Genomic DNA, 20,906 nt, shown 5'->3' with positions numbered 1-20,906 from the left:
CAACCCCAGAACTTCTGAGGTTTTCCACGTCACCAGACAACATTCCAGCCACACTCCATTTTTAATGTGTGTAAACATCACACTTCGAATTAATGGAGATGTTTGGGGACTCTGGCATAGGAATAAAGCACCAACCAGTAGGGTTGTATGAAACCCCGACTGCTGGACTGCCTGCTGGACTTAGGGACTGGACTTAGGGAAGGCAAAGTCCTTGAAGAATCAGTAACCATCTCTGCATAAGGTTCTGGAAGAGCTGGTTTGGCTCGATGAAGAAAAGCTAAGGAAAGCAAAGCCACGTTTTCTGCCATGTCCCATGTGAATCTCTTATTGAAGCCAAGAGAACTACTTGTATTATTATTATTATTATTATTATATTATTCCTTGAACTTGCTGTGCTTTTAATGTCTCTGGTAAATATTCTATTTTCTATGCCAAATTTCATATTACTGCTCTATTCATCTTTAAGAATAAGTTGTATTTTGTATTTTCAAATCTTTTCATAAAACTTCCTTTATGTCCTAGCATCACACAGAGCAACACTCTCTTTTTTTCTTTAGAACAGAACTATCCTCCATCGTAGCACCTATGAGCTATATTAGAATCACTGATTTCTTGGTCTCTATTTCCCACCACACTAAGGATATCACATTTGTTTTGGAATCTGCAGCACCTAGCACACAGACTGAGGTATTAGTATCTATGGACTAAATAGAAGACTGACTAGAAGAATGAATGAATGAATATATAAGTGAAAGAAATAAGAAGACCTCTGAGTCTTAGCATCCAACCCTTAGGCGCATTACAATTTAACCTGACTTCTGACCAGGAAAAGGGAAGATGGGATAAGTAATGAGGAGAAAAGGAGTGACTTTGTGTGTGAAATTAATCAGTTAATGAAGCTCCAAGTTGTTTTGCCTGGATCCACAGAATTAAAAAAGAGAAAATTTCACCACTAGCTATCTAGCTTGATTTGCATGTGTTCAATCTTCAAAGTATTCCCTTTGATTCCTTTAATCAATAGCTATTTTAGAAAGCTCTTCATTACTTCCTAATTGTCCAAATTCATTTTCTTCATTTTTCCTTATTAGAAGCAGATTTTTTCAAATGAGTTAAATAGATCAGCAATTTTAGAATCATTATCAACTTCAAGCATTTCTCTCAGTTATTAGCATGTCCCTTCTCTCTCTAGGACTGGATTCTTTTCTCCATTTTTAAAAGGCCATCTGGCTTATTTTATTGACTTATTTTTCCCATACGTCTCAAATAAAATCAACTTTACCTTATACTGAGAGCAAGCCATGTTTACAATAACTCTGATCCTAGATGTTTTAATCTATCAGATATCTGGTTTTAGATGAAGATGCAAGTGATTCTCCATTATGTTAATATGTCAAAAAATAAGTAAGTAATTGGCACTCATCTAGGTTTTAACCCATCTCAACCAGATGAGCTTGTAAAGTCATTATCATGGCCAACAAAACATTTCAAAGATAATTTAAATGGATATTTTGATCCTTAAAAATACACATATTCATTGAACCCAACAATCCCACTGCTGGGAATCTGTATCACGGAATTAAAACCACCATACTATTGTAGCACTAATGTTATGCCAAAAAGCTACAAACAAAATGAATGTCCATCAATAAATGGGTGGTTAAAAATTTATGGTACATCAATTCCATGGAATATTATACAGCTGTTTGTACATGAGCCCAGAGAGATATACAAAAGAGTATTCAGAAGATTGTTACTAGGGAGGAGAGAGAATACTGGATGGGAAGAGGAGAGAAGAAAGAGTAATGTAAGAAAAAAAAAAGAGGGGGCATTCATGACAAAACCATTATATAAGATGTGATCTCAGTTATGTAAAATTCCATATGTTGTATGAATATGATTAAATATACATAAAAGGATGACCACATGGTTTTCTGAGGGCAAAAGGATTATACATTTTCACTTTCTTATACTGTATATACTGTTAGTTTTTACTACTTTTTTTTTTTTTTTTTTTTTTTTTGCGGTACACGGGCCTCTCACTGCCGTGGCCTCTCCCACCACGGAGCACAGGCTCCGGACGCGCAGGCTCAGCGGCCACGGCTCACGGGCCCAGCCGCTCCGCGGCATGCAGGATCCTCCCGGACCGGGTCACGAACCCGCGTTCCCTGCATCGGCAGGCGGACTCTCAACCACTGCGCCACCAGAGAAGCCCGGTTAGTTTTTAATAATCAAAAAATCTTTAATTTGAATTATTTTTATCATTTGAATCATTGTTTATATAATTTGAAAAACATTAAATTAATTTTCATTTTGATATATATACTATATCTAGAGGGAGAGAGAGTAATGTCAATCAGACCAAGGTTTATATACTCATAATTCAGAACTCAAATCCAGCCACTGGATAAGAGATCGGCTATAGGAAGAACCTCCAGACTATAATCCACCTGCTTGACAGACTATGTATATGTCCTATCAATTATATTCTTTTTAAAAACAATCTTTTCTAATTTTCATTTTTGATCTACTTTCAAGACTCAGCTAATGCCATTCCTTCTTAACTGTGTTCTCCATTTGTCTCACCAAATATTTGATTTCCTAGAAAGTCTTCAAAATTCCCCCCTCAAACCCTCCTAAATTTCTACACTTCATGATAGCTCATTTTGCTGGATGAAATGTGATATCACATAGGAGATGCCTGAACTTCTATTTCAGGTTTTGTATATCCCTCAGGGTTCATCAGTTTGTCTTTTTACATTCAACAGGAGTTCTACAGTGAGAGAAGAAACGTCAAAATCTAAAGGTAAACACTTGGACAACAGTACTTAAAAGTGCAATGCAGACTCCTGAACGGTATTTTGTGTGGTTCACCTTCCCTCATGACTTCTGGAACTTCCTGGTATAAAAACAAACTTGTGGGGACTTCCCTGGCGGTGCAGTGGTTAAGCACTCACCTGCCATTGCAGGGGACATGGGTTCGAGCCCTGGTCCGGGAAGATCTCACATGCCGCAGAGCAACTAAGCCCATGCACCACAACTACTTAGCCTGAGCTCTAGAGCCCGCGAGCCACAACTACTGAGCCCGCATGTCACAACTACTGAAGCCAGTGCGCCTAGAGCCCGTGCTCTGCAACAAAAGAAGCCACCGCAATGAGAAGCCCGTGCACCACAACAAAGAGTAGCCCCCGCTCGCCACAACTAGAGAAACCCTGCACACAGCAACGAAGACCCAGCACAGCCAAAAATTAATTAATTAATTAAATTTAATTTAAAAAAAACAAAGTTGTGGAAAACACACACTGATTCTGCCTATGTTTAAAATAATCCAGTATTTTCACCAACCCCAAACTGAAAAATACAAAATCTAACTATTTCAATTTCAAAATCATTTTAATTACTTTCATAAATTAAAGTTATGAAATTGGAATAATCAAAATATTCAAGTACTGATGTAGAAAAATAAAGAATAAATTAATCCAGGTGTAATTTCGAGGCTATGATCATTACCATATGTCTCCTTAATTACCTTTCCCCTCAGGGACTTGATGTTTTGCAAGATTTACTCTACCAAAACAAATGAAAGTAATAATTGATGTTTTTTATTTTTAATGAATCACTGACATGTAATTGCCCATCTCAGATACCGATCAAGATGAGGAAACCAGTGTTGCCCATGTAGTTGAAACAATTTTTTTAGCGGCAAATAATTTGGTCTCATGGAACAATGTACAGTTGCTGTTAGCATCTTAGAAACAATGGAAACAACTGAAGATGTACTCCAGAGCTCGGACTTCTGTTTCACAATTAGTCTTCCATAGTCAAAGAATAAATTGGGATTAAAAAAACAGCTTTATTTTAATTCACAAATAAAAATAAAAAGCAAACAACCTAGAAAAGAATATCAAGATCAATTTACAAGAAGGATAGCTTTGAGGTGCCCCATGAAAAACGTGAGCCTGAACCTTACGCCAAGGGCAGAGGAGACAAATGAACATGAGTGATGAGCCCTCAGCAACGTTCCAATTTCACTGACAAAGATTCAAGTAATGGATAAGAGAAGGCAAACATATCAGCAGAAGATAATGAAGACAATATTTTTGTTCGCTTTGTACACCTATTTCTTTAACTTCTATACAATCGGTTTTGCTTTGTTTAGTTTTCTCTGCCCTGAAAAGATAAATGCAGATGCATTCACATTCTCTGGAGACTAGAATCAGATGATCAAGTCAAAACAAATCCTTTTTGAAAGCAGCCAATCTCATAGCAGATACAGTAAAAGATAAATCATTGGCCATTTTGAAAATTTCCCGCACAAGAAACGTGTTAAATGCACATGTCCTGAATTGACAGTTGATTAAGCTCCAACCTTAAAAACTAGGTTACCGAGTTTTGAAACTTTGAGAATAATGCAAGTGTCAGGTTTTTCATGCTTTTTTTAAAACACCGAACACAAAAGTAGTAAATATCACATCACACTGAATTCATCTTAATCTCCACTTTGTTCATTCACAAACCACATAAATCTCACAGAAGAATACTGTACCAGCACTTCCAAACCATGGCTCCATTAAAGATTTAACATCTGAGGTCAGAAAGAGGTTTTCTTATTAAGCTGCCATTTCCGTTACAAAATAGACTGTTTTGTACTTACTGCTACCCTTTGAACTCTTATAGTGAATAATTAAAACTAAACTGCAAAGCATAATTTGCGATGCCGAGTACACTGTAGATTGTGGGGTTTTGCTTAGTGGCTCATTTAAAATGCTCACCAATCCCCAGAGGGATAACCCTGCCATTAGTCTGAATTGACAAAGTTGGCTGGCCCCTAAAAGCAAGGCAGACAGCTCCAAATCATAATAAAATGGTCTCGTTGGTGACTCACCGTATTGGCAGCGGGGTCCCTGAAAACCCTCAGAACACTGGCACTGCCGGACTTCACCCTCTGAGCATCTCTCCCCATGGAAACAAGTCCCCACTGCAGAGACAGCTAAAAGGAAGGCACACAAGAAGGCCAGGGAGGACAGAGTTGAGGGAAAGAAAGAAAATCCTCAAGGTAAGCACCAAGTTGCTAATATAGATACAATCTAGAAGTTTCCACCAGCTCTTCCATAGCCCCTCTACAGAAAACAGTGTTTTCATTACACATTAAGGCCTTGCTGTCTAAAGCCTTGCAGAACTCTGTACGTGGTAACATCTGCATCACCTTGAAGCTTGTAGAAATGCCCCACCCTGGACCTAGTGAAAAAGAATCCACATCTTAACAAGCTGATCCTTATTCACATTCGAGTTTGGGTAGTAATGGCCTATAAGGGAAAAGAATGTAAAAAAGAGTGGCTATATGTATATGTATAACTGATTCACTTTGCTGTACACCTGAAACCAACACAACATTGTAAATCAACTATACTCCAATAAAAATTAAAGAAAAAAAGGAGTGGAATTAATAATAAAGGAACTCCATGGAGAAGATGACTGTGTAGCCCACACAATCTAAAAAACAAGCAAGAAATACGAATACTTACCAGAGGCAAAGGACCATGCTAGGTGTCATACAACAATATAAAGAATTCATCTCACAGTCATTAATTTCCAGGAGTCTATAATACAGTTGAGAGGACATCGTGGGCAGATGTATTCACTGAGTTTAAGCCAACCAGCTGCAGTGGCCTAGCACTGCGTGCAAACACAGTGACCCCCTCAACACTAGGCCTGCTTACTATGGGAAGCCGGAGGCAACTTCACTGAGACAGTTCGAGAGAAGAAAGCACGGTGGGGAGGGAAGCAGGCTGCCAACAAACTCCCGCAGGTGCAGGATAACAGGAGAGATGAATTGCTGTGCTGTGGTCTGCACTGACTGCAACACACTGAAGCGTTTTAAGTGACTTCACAATAACCATAAACACATAGGTAAAGGAGTCGCTAAACAGAGCCATTTCTCCTGGCGTGAATGAACTATGTAATGTCACTAGTTCTGCTGCTTGAGGGCTGTCAAATATACTCCAAAGGTTCTGCAGTACCCTCAACCAGAGGTTTGTAAAAGGACTGCATGCCTCATCTTAAAAAGTAAACTGCCTCCCGAGTTCTGCAATTAATCATGACAAGCACACGTCAAGAAATCCCATTTAGATTTCGTACAGTGATTTCCCTCCGGACTTTTGAATCAGCTGTGGATTACAAATTTGATGATATGGGAAAGGGGTGAACAGAAAAGGGAGATGGAAGCTTACAAGGTGTAACCTGTCTGGCTTTAAATAAACTGTCTTTTACATAAAGAGACAGAATATAAAGCAGCAGTTCTATGGGTCCTGAATTCTGACCTATCATTAGCAGCGCTTAACAGAAAGACTCTTTGTGCATTTCTGCACATGTCATGTGTGCATTTTCAGTCCAAAGAGATGCTCTGAATCTGTGGTGATTCTAAAGATGCCTAAAACTTGACAGGCATGATATGATTGAAGCCCAAAACAGAGTGAAACCACTACTTCTAGTGACAGAGAGTTAGACAGGAAGAATTATAACTTACAGCATAGACAGCCAGGTTCATTGTCCTGCCAGCTCCAACCAGGGCAGCGCCTGTAGATGGTCTGCCGCTCCATGCTGTATGACTGTCTGTAGATGGTGTGGTACCGGGTCCTAAGAAATAGGAATCTAGGTCAGTAATGCTTCCTCTTCAGGCCAAAGCTGTCACTTTAAACTCACTAAAAAATTCTCCCTGCAATCCAAATCCTGCCATTTATACACACACAAAAAAATATATTATCTGTATACATTATACATGCACTCACGTGCACGCGCACACACACACACTAAATATATAACCAAGATTCAATATAGGTATAGGTTATTGAAAATTAAGAGGGGCCTCCAGTCCTGCAGCATAAACTTACCTAAGGGTCACTGAAGCTATCAAAAATGGAACCCAAAATTATGAAGAGAATAATGAAATCCTGGAGGATAATAAGGCACATGCTTTTCAATTTGACCGTGAAGGCCCCTCATGTACTGGTCTCGTGATAGTGTGCATTCTCAACAGTGGTGACATCACCCACAAGTGAGGGGACAATTGGTTCTTGGGTAGGAGCGGTGAAAAATAATCTTTAATACAATGGTCTGTGGTCCTACAAACCAGCAGAGTTCACAAACAGAAACAAAGTATATCTGTGGTATTAAAACTTCATGGGGGAGGGGGACGATTACTAAAATTTAAAAAAAAGTTTACAAAGGTTCCTTAGGGGGGCAATAATGAACAAAAATTGAAAATACTATACCATTAACTATTTGTGCTGACCTCTTAATAGACCATAATACCAGACATCTCTAAACTGGTTTACGTCCTTTCTATCAAATTGATGTCATATTTGCTCTTTATCCCCAAAGTATTATATTCTCTTCCTTTCACATACCTATCCTCATATCCCCAGCCCAAATCCCCTTCATATTCAAAACCATTTTCAAGTTTCACTTCCTCTAACTTCTCTTTCCCCATCATGTCAATGTATATTGTTCTTTCTCTTCTCTCAAAAATAGGATTTAATGTCAATTTTTATGACACAATTATTCACCATCTTGAAGTGTCACCTAATATTTTGGAGGTGCATCTCTTCAACAGGGATATAAGTGTAGGTTTGCAAACTTACATACAAACAAAAGGGATATTAGTTTGGCAAAAATGTCAAACATCTTTTAACACTGCCTCAACTCCAAACTCAGTTTCATAAATACTTGCTGAATAAACGGATGTATAAAACTATTAAGCTCTTGAAAATAAATAAAACATGTTTTACTTATTCATGTTTGCTTTCCCAAGTCTGAACGTCTATATGGTAGTGGACTTTCTTTGGTTCAGTGTAATATCAACAATGATTAAACCTCATGGGATGAGTACCAAAAAATCTAAATGAAAAGCTATTTTCAGAAACAGGTACTCTAATACCTACTATGTACCAAACATTGTGCCACAGGTGTTAAATACGTTTTCAGTTAATCCTCATAATATCCATGTGTGGTATTATTTTTCCAACTTTACAGACTAAGGCACAGAGAAATGTAGGAACTTCTACCAGTGCCACACAGCCAGTAAAAGCCTGAAGCTTTTTCTGATTCAAATTTAATTTAAAGGTCCTGAGTATAGACCAAAAAAAGACTATGCATCTGAAGATGAAAAATACACACATACAATGTATATGTAAATATCCATAATTATAAATGATTTAATCTTATTTTACTTAGTCCTATACAATCAGTGTTCTGCCATTTCTACACAATGGCAAACCCAGTTATTTACAAATGCCCTCAACTTTCTTTTAGTAATCGTAGTAGTAGTAATAATAAGAATAATAAATTCATTAATCTAAAGCCACACTTTTTTTAACTTTGTTTCCTGATTTCATTTTACAAGTTTTAATGTGTAAAACCTGAACACATTAGCAGCTATTTGTGTTAAGAGGTACTTAGATATTTTACAAAATTATTTTAAAACTTTTTTTAAAAAGTCCCTATGAAGGCTTCACGCACAGAAAGTGCATACTTGCTTTTTCTCTCCTCTCCCAGCCAGCCCAGTTAATCCTAATTCAAACGCCATAATAAAGTTAAAGAAGCTCTAGGTTTCAAAGTGTTACAAGAGAACCAAGGGCAGATGAGATGGTTCACAGTCATAGATGCCCAGATCCAAGTCATGCTAAATTTAGCAAACCAACACAATATTCCTTGTTTCTCTCAAGCTTCTGATCTCCAGCTTTCAAAAGTTTATCATGTCAAGAGGTAAAATTAGTGGCATCGAACCCCAAATAGCTCACACATAAAACGAGGCATGAACTAAAGTAATAATATAGCCTGTTTCTGAAGGAAAATATATCACTTTGAAAGTTCCTGGTGGACATAGGTTACACTCGTTTACTTAATTATGTAGTTATTTTCTAAAATTTATTGGATGAAATCTTTAGATGCTGTTGAGGCTTTGGCTTTGATCTTCAGGAATCAAAAGGACATAGCAGGAGCACCCTCACCTTCTTTCATAACTCACACACCACCATGGGCCACTGCAGCCGTTTCCAGATCTTGATGGTGAGTGTGAATGCTTGGACACACGGGTGTGGTAGCCCCACCACAGTCAGCTGCTGTTCTTCGCAAACATTTGGCCTTGAAAAAAAAAAGAATACAAATGTAATAAAAATAGATTACTTCTTTATGTTTTATTTATGAATCATTTGCTCCTTCATTTTCCACAAAAAGCTTGTGGTGACTTACATAAAGTAGGAGAGAAAAATACGGGCAAGGTAAAAAAAAAAAAAATGCAGGCCCAGGAAAAAGAAAAATCAGAGTAGATTTTAAAAACAAGGAAAAATTTAGAAGACACATATAAAAGTCATAAGTTCTCATGTGCTTGAGAAAATTGAGCTGCAAATTAAGTTCTGATCTCTTTGGAAACCAAAATATCTGAAGAAACACAATTGCAGGATTCCCAATATCCAAGAAGAAAAAAGGCAGGCTGATTCATCAAAAGGAGTTAAATTTTTCCTGGAAATGATTCCTGAACAATATCTCCATCGACACGTTTAGTTAATTCAGGTTCACCCATAATGCTCATTTAAACACAAATACTTTTCAACCAGCACCATGATATCAATATTTCCTTATAGGAAGTTTATACAAATTTACAGGATTTTAGATATATTATCTTTAATTTTAAAATGTGTAGAGCTAGATAACACTCATCACCTGGAGTGTCAGAATTAAATTCTTTTGTCATCTGAGGAATGCTTTACTTAGTGATGAATGATTTACTAGTCCATACCAATTGCTTTGCTTTTGAAAACAGCACTAATTATAAAGCCATCTGGCCCAAACACTCACACTTCTCATGCATTCAAAGTCACCTGCATGCCGTACACTGACCTCCCTAGGGTCAGACTTTGACGTTCTTTTTTCGCTATCAGGAAACTCATAGTCTAGTTGAACTCTCCATATTCATAATCTGCTGAAAATAGACATGCTTTCTGATTCAGGATTCTAGTCTGTCTCTAAACAACCGTGTGAACCTGTCCAGTGTTAACACTGATAAAATCAGCTAATAGCGATTCCTGCACTGAAATCACTCACCTCACCCTCCACAGCTGCAGTCCGTTTTTGTGATCACTTCTTTCTGAGGGTCTGACTAAACCTCACCCTCCGATTTCACTTACAGTCCAATCCTCACTTCCAGATATATTTCTGAAAGGTAATTTTTTTGGACTGTTAACTTCACCTAAACTGAATAAAATTCATGTTGAACGTTATTTATGAGTTTGCATAGCACATTTTAACGCTTTAGGTAAATACTGTAATAAAACAATAAATGTAAAAACTGCACCTAAGTCGGGCATCCATGTGATCATCAAGAATTGGGCAGTGGACCTAAAGAAAACTTAGCTTTTAAAAATGCCATATTAGATTGTCTCTAACCTGCCTATATCTCTACCCTTATATGGGCTTATGTGTTTTGCGGGAGCCAACTAGCCCCAGTTAGAATGAGCTCACCAAACATTTGCTTTTTCAGTCAATAGTCTGAAATGTTACACCTCATGCAGCCTTGAACTCTATTTTGTAACCTACTCTTTATCTATTATTCCATTTATCCACCCAGCCAGCCAGCCAGCCAGCCAGCCATTCATTCATTCATTCAGCAAATACTGCCACCTACACGTGCCAGAAGCATTGCCCACTCCCACCCCTCACCCCCGCCACCAAGGATTTAAATATAAGTAGTTTATTTGGAAAGTGCAGAAAACATCAGTAAGGAAGTGGTGAAATGAGACAGTGAAGGGGAGTTAGCCAAGAAAAAAAGATGCATTACTGAGCCAGCCAACTTTAGCTGACGAGCTCCCCAAATGGGGGAGGGAGCCTGGGCATTTATACACTAATTCCTATCAGTGACTGGTTGAGAGCTACTTCCTCTCCAGCATTTCAGGCAGAAGCACAGGTAGGCAGAGTCAGCTTCCAGAAACCAGAGTTAAGTCTTCAGGCACAGAACTGCAAATGCTAGCAGTTGGAAGCCTGCAGGCGAGCAGTGATAAAGGAGAGGGACTTGGGTGCTGCGCTGACAGTTTCAGCTGCAGGTGGTACAAACGAAAGAAAGGCCATGTTCAGTTTGCACCAACAATCTAAGTAGAAGGGAGAGTGAGTAAAAGCACTTCAATAAATACAAAATGTGAAGTGCTAAGATGGAAACAATCAGGGGACTGAAACAGAGATAGAAGAAGCTTGCTAAGATTCATTAATTAGGAAAGACCTCTGAAGAGGTGACACTGTGACCTGAAAGGGTGAACAGAAGCCAGCCACGGGAGAGCCAGGGGATGCCATTGAGGTGGAAAGAAACAGAATGAGCAGAGACTCTAAAAGGGGAAAACGCTTGGCCTCCAGAGATCTGAAAGAAGGCCAAATTGGGGCTTCCCTGGTGGCGCAGTGGTTGAGCGTCCGCCTGCCGATGCAGGGGACACGGGTTCGTGCCCCGGTCCGGGAAGATCCCACATGCCGCGGAGCGGCTGGGCCCGTGAGCCATGGCCGCTGAGCCTGCGCGTCCGGAGCCTGTGCTCCGCAACGGGAGAGGCCACAACAGTGAGAGGCCCACATACCGCAAAAAAAAAAAAAAAAAAAAAAAAGGCCAAATTGGCTCAAATGATGAGATGCTTGGTAGGGCAAACAGGGCCTTTCAGGCTGAGGGGTTTTGATTTTATTCTCAGGGCACTCGAAGCCACAGAGAGTTTTTATTCTGGTCTCATTTCCTACAGACGGAACCTGGAGATGAACCCGTGATCCTCTCTCATACCAACTCTCCTCCTTGATAATGACTTAGGTCATATCTGCTCCTGCGCACTAGTAACAACCCAGCCCAATCCAGCAATGGGCCCCCAAGTCTCAGGAATCCACCAAGCCTTCCTTGGGGTTTTCCTGATTACTACAAAGAAAGAAGTCCCCAAGGGAACTCTGTACCTTCAGAAGACCAAAAACCAGCAGCACCAATGAACAAGAAGAGGCACGGCACAAATTTTATGCACCAAGAGGAAAATGTATTACACTAAACTTTCTAGAAAAGTATATGTAATCCAGATTGTCATCAAATAATTTTGCTGTAACATCATAAGAAATGTTAATGCGACTTCAGAACTTCACGTATTATATTACTGAACCATAGCTAACAAGCAACATAGTTTTGGATGAGATGAGTTTTTATTTTAGGTTAATTCATGCTAGGGAATGTTTTGGTAAAGGAGTATCATCCTTGACTCCTAAGCAGATGTGGCTAAATAAAATCAGTCACTTAGTTATTCTGCAGGTGTCCTGGTATATTTTGATTAAAAAAATTAAGCTCCTTTCTTAACGCTGAAAGCCATAAATGCTAGTAGTAAAAAAGCTTGAACAATGAATAAATACAGAAAGTCAAGTTTGCCCCTAAGATGCTCCCAGATATAACCACTGCTAGTAATCTGATATATTCATATCCAATTCTTTGTGGGAGCACACAAACATATTTTTGCATAAATGGGATCATAATCTACGATTTTTTTAATTGTACAAAAAGTATTTTTAACTTATCAAATAACATGGTATAAATATTTTTCCATTTTGAAATTTATAGAATTACTTTAACCCTTTTTTTTCCAGAGTATGGACTTATCAGAATAATATAGCAGAATGTAGCCAACATCCTATTGATAGACATACAGTTGTTTCTCATGGTTTGTGACTGTAAACAGCTCTGATGTCAGTCTCCTTATATAAACAGCTGAATTACAGATTAATTTTTTTTATATTTTCCTATGAAACATTTGTTTCTTCTGAGTCCTTTCAGTTCAGGATTTTTTTAGCCTCTCTCTTCTGTTTTAGGCTTTCTCAAGTATCAGGTTATCAATGCCTGTCTATATTTAAGCATGAGGCACTAGAAGCTGACTGGGAGCTATGTGTGATAGAAAGGGCTTACAATTGGTGGACTCACTGTTAGGTGACTAGGGGTAAACTTTATTTTTGAGAAGCTCCTGGATCTCAGTGTATGGAAATCTGATTTTTAGGGCCATTCATTTTTTCAGAAAAGTAGCTCCAATTTCTTGCCTGTGGAAGCAGACAGCTTGTAGCTGGTGCTTGGGGACCAGACAGCGCAAGGGAGCTATGTTTTTAGTCCATATCCACTCCTAGACAGTGTCAGTCTGCACCCCTTCTGAAGCTTCTCTGGTTCTGGTTCTCCAGAGGGAAGAACCAATCCAACTTCTCTCCCTCTCTCTCTCCCTCTCTCCCTCTCTCCCTCCCTCCCTCCCTCTCCCTCTCCCTCTCCCTCCCTCTCCCCCCCCCCCCCTCTCTCTCTCTCTCATGGGAATAGAGCACAGCTATTTGACCAGCTCTACAGTTTGGAGAAAGGGACCTGGGAATTCCACTAACTTTACATTCACTGTTTCAGACAACTCTCTTCCTCCAGCCCCACACACCTCCCCTGTGCATTGCTTGCCTCCACTCTAAATGCTTAACGTGGAACCTCTCCAGGGTTCCATGTGAAAGGACCAACGACCCACCAGAATGGCATAAAGATTACATCAAAGTGAAAATATCTGAGCTACACATCCAGAAAGAAATCCTTTCTGAACTTCTCCTATTGACTAAACCACAAGTGCCCCCCTCTCACCTCCCTCCTCACCACTCCAGGGAAGTCTCCAGTAGTGGGGGGAAGGGAGCGGAGGGAGGGGCAGCTGACCTTGGGCAGTGGCACATTTCAAACCTAATTTGTGTAAACAAACCTCATCAGAACCTCCCATCCTTTGAAGCCCTAAACCACCCCCCTTATTAAGCTAGTATGTAAATCCTAATCCCTAGCTGTTCAGAGAGCTACTCCCTATAGAGTACTCCTGCATGCACGAGTAATAAACTTTTCTCCTGTTAATCTTTCAGGAGATTAACAATCGAACCTCAGTTGATAGAGGAAAAGATTTTCCTCCCAACAGTTTTGGCAATGAGGACTGAATGGTCAGAAATCTTCGCTCACTCTGGAGACCGCAGCTGAGCTCTTAGGATCTCTGACCAAGCTGGCAAAATTAAACTTTCTTACCATCAGACTCCCAGATCTCTGCTTGGGGTCCAGTTGAGCAAAAGTGGTAAGAGCCTCTCATCTTCTCAGAAAGAAAGTTTCCAAAATTTAGATTTACAGGAGAAAATGTTTGGGTTAGAACTCGTCTTGTTCTTTGGGTATTATGACTCTTGGTTTGGATCTTCCAATAAATAGTCATTGTGCTATCTTCTTGTCACTTTCTTTTTTGCTGTTGTTTTGTGCTGTGATGTCTAGAAGTGTTGCTTGTCCTAAGAAGGACAGTCAAAGCAAAGAACACAGGTACAGGTTCCATAAGCCTGTTCAAGCCACCCTCACAGACTGGTGAGTTTGCAGTTCTCACTGGACCAGTATCTGCTTGGACAAATTTGCTGTGGGCCACCAATAAAACCAGATGAGTTTTTTCCTTCTCTCTCAATTTTGCGTCCTGAGGGCTTAGCTTGGAACCAGAGAGCGTACTGAGACATGAGATGCACAAGCAAAACTTCCTGCCAACCACTGCCAGCTCTCAGGGAGGTTGTCTAAGACTGAATCCTAAAGGGTCTCAACCCATAAGGTACCTCGTCATCTCCTTCCCAATGCCTTCGTAGTGCTAAGACTTCCGATCTCTGTATCACCCATCTGTTATCATAGATTTGCAGGCCTGTGATTGGAGATGCCTCACTTTTGTGGGAAGACTGGAACTAAGCATTCTTAGCACCTATGGCAACTTGGTTTTCTTCACTTCACCTCTAGTTGGGAGTTATTTTGAAGTATGGAAGCTGCATCTTCTGCGCCCTCTTCAGAGACACCTATTGTGTTCATGACTAAGCCACAAAAAGTCTTATTGGTTTGAGTCACATTTGGAATGGGTATATCTATGCGGATCCTAATTGTCAATGGCCAGATGATGGATTATTTCAGAAAAACTTTTTTTTTTTTTTTTTTTTTTTTTTTTTTTGCGGTACGTGGACCTCTCACTGCTGTGGCCTCTCCCACTGTGGAGCACAGTCTCCGGGCGCACAGGCTCAGCAGCCATGGCTCGCTCCGTGGCACGTGAGATCCTCCCGGACCGGGGAACGAACCCGTGTCCCCTGCATCGGCAGGCGGATTCCCAACCACTGCGCCACCAGGGAAGCCCCACAAAAACTTTTATATTTAAAGGATTTTTCGAGAGTTTTCATCCTAAGAAAATGTCCTCTTAGTACCTATAGGAGATCAAATGGAAAGAACATAAATAGTGTCAAAGCTAGCCTAAAATACTCCCTTAACAAAATTAAAGCGCAGAAGTCACTCAAACTAGTTTAGGCCCCTTGACCCTGTCAGGGATGCTTAAAGGACTCAAGGACCCCCAAAAGCAACTATCTGAAGCTGAAAAAGGAAAAAAGGGGGCCAATTGGAAACAGACTGGATATTTTATCCACTTAGAAGAATTTGGAGACACCCAGATAACTACTTGATGTCTCCTCAATCCCTTGCCCAAATTCTAGTCTACAGCCTCCGTAAGACTATATATCAAGGCAAAAGAAAATCTTAAAAACCTTCTCTGTAAATATTGGTGGAAAGATTTGCTCTCACATTGAGCAGGTAACAACTTGTTCCATCTGCCAGCAATGTAATTAGGATAAAACATAAAGTGGGGCAAAGACTAGAACCAACTCTTGTATAAACTAGTGTAATTAGCATTACTATAATATGCCTGACTCACAGTTAAAATTTCAGAATGAAAGCCGCGTAAGATCTCTATTTGCATCTGTTTGTATATTTATGTTTGTCGTATGTTATATATACATGAGATATTATCCTACCTCTGGATGGTATTATCAATTTATAAAATCCCTTAAAAGAGTTCTGTTATATTTGGCTTAGAGAAAAATAAGCTCTTTTATAAATTAAATATTTCTAAACCTCCCAGAAGTATAGGAACTATCCCAAATATTTTTCAAATTTATGTGATTTGGATAAATCTTTGCAAATAAGACTGGTGTAATATTATTATTGGTTTAATAAAAATAGGTTTGTCTTCTGAGTTATCAGCATTAAGTTATCAGCATTAAGTATTTATGTTGAATGGTCAAAGCTGGCTACAGTTGAATGGGTTTATTTATACTTTTTTTTTTTTTAATGAGCTTTATTATTAACAATACCTGAATACAAAACTAGAGTTTGGTTTCCTCTCTCTATTAAAACCAAACTCTAGTTTTACATTGGGCTATTGGTCTGTTCTTAAGAAAGGACTGTAGAAGGTTTTTCTAGACCCTTTAAGTAATCTGTGTCTTTTCAGAACAATTTCCTGTATTGTCTTCATTATATTCCTGACGGCTTAAGAGAACCAAGTCTTTTAACTATCAAAAGAGCTAAGCTTTATCTTATAACCATGTAACTTCTTATCATTACTTTTACAATCTTTCATTGTCACTTTGTTGAATAGATTAAGTATTTTTAAACAGTGACCTATGATCCTATTATTAATCAAGTGTTCAAACCTTTTGACATTTCTCAACTTGGATACTTTGCCTTCTCAAAGTCAAATCCTAAATAAAATCTTGACATTGAACTGACTTTGAAATATCCCAGAGGGACCTAAAAAATCTCAAAGGATTTGTTTTTTCACCTTGTAAAAAGAGAGATGTTAAAAATTAATTAGATATGTTAACTGCATGAAAAGCACTGTCAAATAAGGAGAGATGCTTAACCTTCCCTAGGTTATATTTGAATGGGTAAATAGTATTAATATAAGTATTCAGAAATTCTATGAAGTTCCTTGAGATTTATCAATGCCCTCACTGTCCATGATATGTCCTGGTACCATTTTACCTGATATTAGAAAACAGCAGTAAATGTTATCAGTCGTATCTCCAGTTTTTATTTTAAAATATCTTATGTCATGGAAACAACCAAATTTCTCTGCCAACTGCATTACTTTTATAATGAACTCTCATCAGATCTTTAACCAAAGCTATTTTAAATCTTTTTTCAGCCACAGATAGTTGTTTTACTCTGATGCTTTCCTGAAAGCTCTTGCAATCAGCTACAGGCTAGAGTGTTTATCTTAACAAAAAGGATCTTTCTTAAAGACCCATGAAAAAGGACTATGCCAGGTATTCTGGGATACAAGCTTCTAATGGCATCGCTTAAATAACTTTAAGATTATACCACTGAACTAAGTCACAATTTCTAGAACTCTAGTGGAAAAGCTGATAGGTTCATGAAACTGCTAATCCAAGATCAAGCAGAACAAGAATTACATGGGACTGAATGAACTCATAAAGGACGATTACGGCTTTTATTTGGAATATTGATGCTGGATTTAAAGAACACTCTTCTCTTTTCTCTTAAGCTATCTATAGCTTACAATTTTGTAAATTATACTTTTGTAAACAAAAATGAAACATTTAAACATTTATCTTTTTCTCTCGGCCTGATCCCTCCAGACTTTGGAAACTCTCATTAGGTATTCTTAGTTTCACGGCAATATAGTTACTTGCATAAATTTGATAAGAATCTGTCCTCCTTGTAACAAAACATAATTGGAAACATGGTTATATAATCAAGGCTTTGACTAGAATGTCATATTTGAAAATGATGCATAGAATCACATATGATCAGACAGTTTGCAGGAACTAAGTTTGACTTTATGGAGCCAAAGCTTACAAAGCCCTGTTGGAAAAACTGCACTGGCATCTGGCTTAGAGGGTTCCCAGCCATACGGGTAAATAAGGAAGGTCACTTCTTCAGAGGCCTTGGAATCAGGATATTTGGGGCACCTTGAGAACAGAGGAATTTGCTCACATATATACTGCAGGTGAAGTCTACTGACAAGTTTTTGCCTTGGCTTCCTAGCCTTGAGGGGCTTTTAAAGTCCAATCTGAGATTCCTTTATAAAAGTTCCAGCAAAGCAAATGTTAAAAAGGCCTATGTGGTCAATTGCCATTCTGGCAGCACTTATGTAAATAATCTGGCCAGATGTAATAAGATCAGACGTATTTTGTAAATAATACTAATCTTATTTTGATTATTTCTGGTTAAAATTGAGATGATCATGGAGAGAAATTTTGTTCCAATGGAAAGCTATAACCCACCGTTGCGTGTTATCAGATTCTAGTCCTGTTCGTTGTCTTTGAGGTTTTACTCTCTACCCGTAAACTGGACTAGATCCTGCTATCTTACATATTTTGTCAATCCTTACCAAATTCTAGATTCTTCTAGTTCCCTTCAATATCTAGCTACAACCCTCTCAGTTAACATTTCCTACTTTTCTCCCACCCTCCTGATTGGAAATCACTGAGAACTAAAGCCTGACTAACCCAGGCAGTTCTAGGTTGTCTTGGAGCTGTCCTCTTCCCCCAGGATCTAAAGAAGCCCTGTAAGCTGAAGCTGAATGACTTGACATAAACTTCAAAGGACCCATCACTACAATAGATCATATATGGGCAGCTTTTGTGGCTGGTGCTCTACTGTATGGACTGCTCAGGAAGTTCACCAGAACACCTTCATTCTTCCACGCTCTGCTCCAGGAAATAATCATGACTGTGACATTGACATCTATGCCATCACCAAAGACATTCAAACTTCACACCAGGAAATCTGTCGAATTGCCACTGACGTCCTCACTCCACCACCTAAAAATACTTCAAACCTAATGCTTAAAATCTTATCGACTAGCTGCACTATAGACTTAGAAACTGAATTTATAGTTTGCTCTAAACGTTAATCTTTTATTTTCTTTCTTTTTCTCATTCTAATCTATGCGCTTCTCTCCTTCTGCAGATCTTTACCTCATAACTTCTAATCTGAGCCTTCTCTCCAGAGCAATCAACCCAGCTTCTTTCTAAGACGTTTTACATGGGGGAAATGAAGCAACCAACAACCCACTAAAATGATATAAAGATTACTTCAAAGTGAAAACATCTGAGCTACAGATGCAAAAAGCAATCTTACATAAACTTTCCCTATCTGCCTAAGGCAAAGATTTACTAGAGTCATCTGCCACAAACCCCACCCCCTCTGCTCCAGAGTTCTCAGTCAGGAATGCAACTGACCTTGGGAGTCAGGACATTCCAAAAAAATCTGTGTAAGCAAACATCATCAGAACCTTACATCTTTTGAAGCCTTAAGCACCCTCCTCCCCACTTATTAAGCTGGTATATAAACCTTTACCCCTAGCTGTTCTGTGTGCTCCTCCCTACAGAGGACTCCTGCATGCCTGAATAATGAACTCTTCTCCTGTTCATCTGTCTATTGTCAATTAATTTGCAGGTCCCCAGACCACCAAACGTAAGTTGGTAGAGGACAAATTTTTTTGCCCGACAGATGGAAGAACTGACTGTTGTTGATTTCTAATTACATTATACAGATGTCAAAGACTATCATCCAGATGACAGTGATTCTTCAAAATCTATGAATATAAAAAGATCTATCATTCTTGTGTAGTTGTGTTTAAAAAGTTTTGGGTACATGTATACTCAATAATATGTATTCTTTGTTAATAAGAACATGGATATGTGCATGTCCATGTGCATATCCACACACACAACACACATTCAATCTTGTGCATTATACTGATCAAGCCTCTACACTTGGTAAATGTTTTCTCTGCTTGGTTTTGGATCATGAGAGATGCATATTGAAATCTTCCGTTAGTTACCTCGGACATTACTCTTGCAATTTTGACAGTTTAGTTCTTTATGTATTTGAGGCTATGTTGTTAAGTGTTTACAAGTTGATAATGACAGTTGACCCTGAACAATGCGGATGTTAGAGGCACCAACGCTACATGCAATCAAAAATCCAAAGAGCCCTTGGTATAGCCAGTTCCTCTGCATCCCTGAATTCAACTAACCACACATCGTGCAGCACTATAGTATCTACTCTTGAAAAAAAGCTGCATAGAAGTGGACCTGTGCAGTTCAAACCCATGATGTTCAGGGGTCAACTGTATTGTATATACCTGGTATATTGTTCCTTTTCATTACGCATTGTGTCTTCTAACTCACGATAAATGTGTTTGTATTGTTTTGTTTTACCTTAAAATCTGTTTGCTTGATGTTAACATTTTTATACCAAATTTCATTTGGTTTGCATTCTCTTAGGGATATCTTGTTCTGATACTTTAAATCTTGCTATGCATTCTTTTACAACTTTAGCTGTCTTTAAAAAAAATTTGCTAGTTTCTGTCTTTTAATAGGTAAGGTAAATATAGTTAATACATTTTCATTACAAGGGTACTTATTCTTACCATCTCATTTTGTGGCTTCTGTATACCAGCAATTTGTATTTACTCTTTTCCTCTCTCACTCTTATGCCTGTTGGAAAGAAAATGTTTTCCATATTCTCTATTCTCCACAATCTATTTGACCTAGTTTTAAGTTATATTTCTAATATTTTAATGGTTACCTTTACATTGGCAGGTGCATTCTTGGAAGTACTTAGCATGAGTCCCCTGGTGTCATGGAGTCTTATGTAAATGAGTGCCTGATTCTGGTCCATGGATGTGAGAACCAAAGTAGGGAGACCCTGCAAAAAAAGTTTATAAAGTAGGGCTTGTCAGTACTGAGCTGCAGTAATCCCACTCCATCTCAGTCCTCCACAAAGTTGGAAGGTCACTTTGGTTTCGTGCAAAGGAGCCCAAGATGAGTGGAGGGGAGGAAGTCATCAGGCTCCATGTGGCTACTCGATCAAGTGATCACACACCCAACCAAAGAAGCTGTTGGGCATGTGGACCATTGTTAGGACCCAAAGGGAAACTGTGCAGCCCCTCTCTGCGATGATCCTCAAAGACGGACTGTGTTGAAGATGACTACTTCTCCCAAGAACGTAGGGAACCTAAAATAGAGGGCACCAACTTCAGACAGAACCCTGC

At 38.9% G+C, this 20,906-nt stretch overlaps 1 long non-coding RNA gene across 1 annotated transcript in view; it reads right to left on the bottom strand.

The window, feature by feature from the left end:
- Positions 1-20,505, bottom strand: part of LOC137224887 (uncharacterized) — a 221,495-nt gene extending 200,990 nt beyond the window's left edge. Inside the window, exons 1-3 of the long non-coding RNA XR_010943552.1 lie at positions 20,441-20,505; positions 9,006-9,138; positions 6,524-6,633 (exon numbers count right to left, since the gene is read on the bottom strand). This is a non-coding gene — a long non-coding RNA (uncharacterized lncRNA). The remainder of the gene's footprint in view (positions 1-6,523; positions 6,634-9,005; positions 9,139-20,440) is intronic.
- Positions 20,506-20,906: the final 401 nt, after the last annotated feature.

Source organism: Pseudorca crassidens, chromosome 5 (genome assembly GCF_039906515.1).
Source record: "Pseudorca crassidens isolate mPseCra1 chromosome 5, mPseCra1.hap1, whole genome shotgun sequence".
Lineage (NCBI taxonomy): Eukaryota > Metazoa > Chordata > Mammalia > Artiodactyla > Delphinidae > Pseudorca > Pseudorca crassidens.
This window is presented reverse-complemented; position numbering and strand designations above follow the sequence as displayed.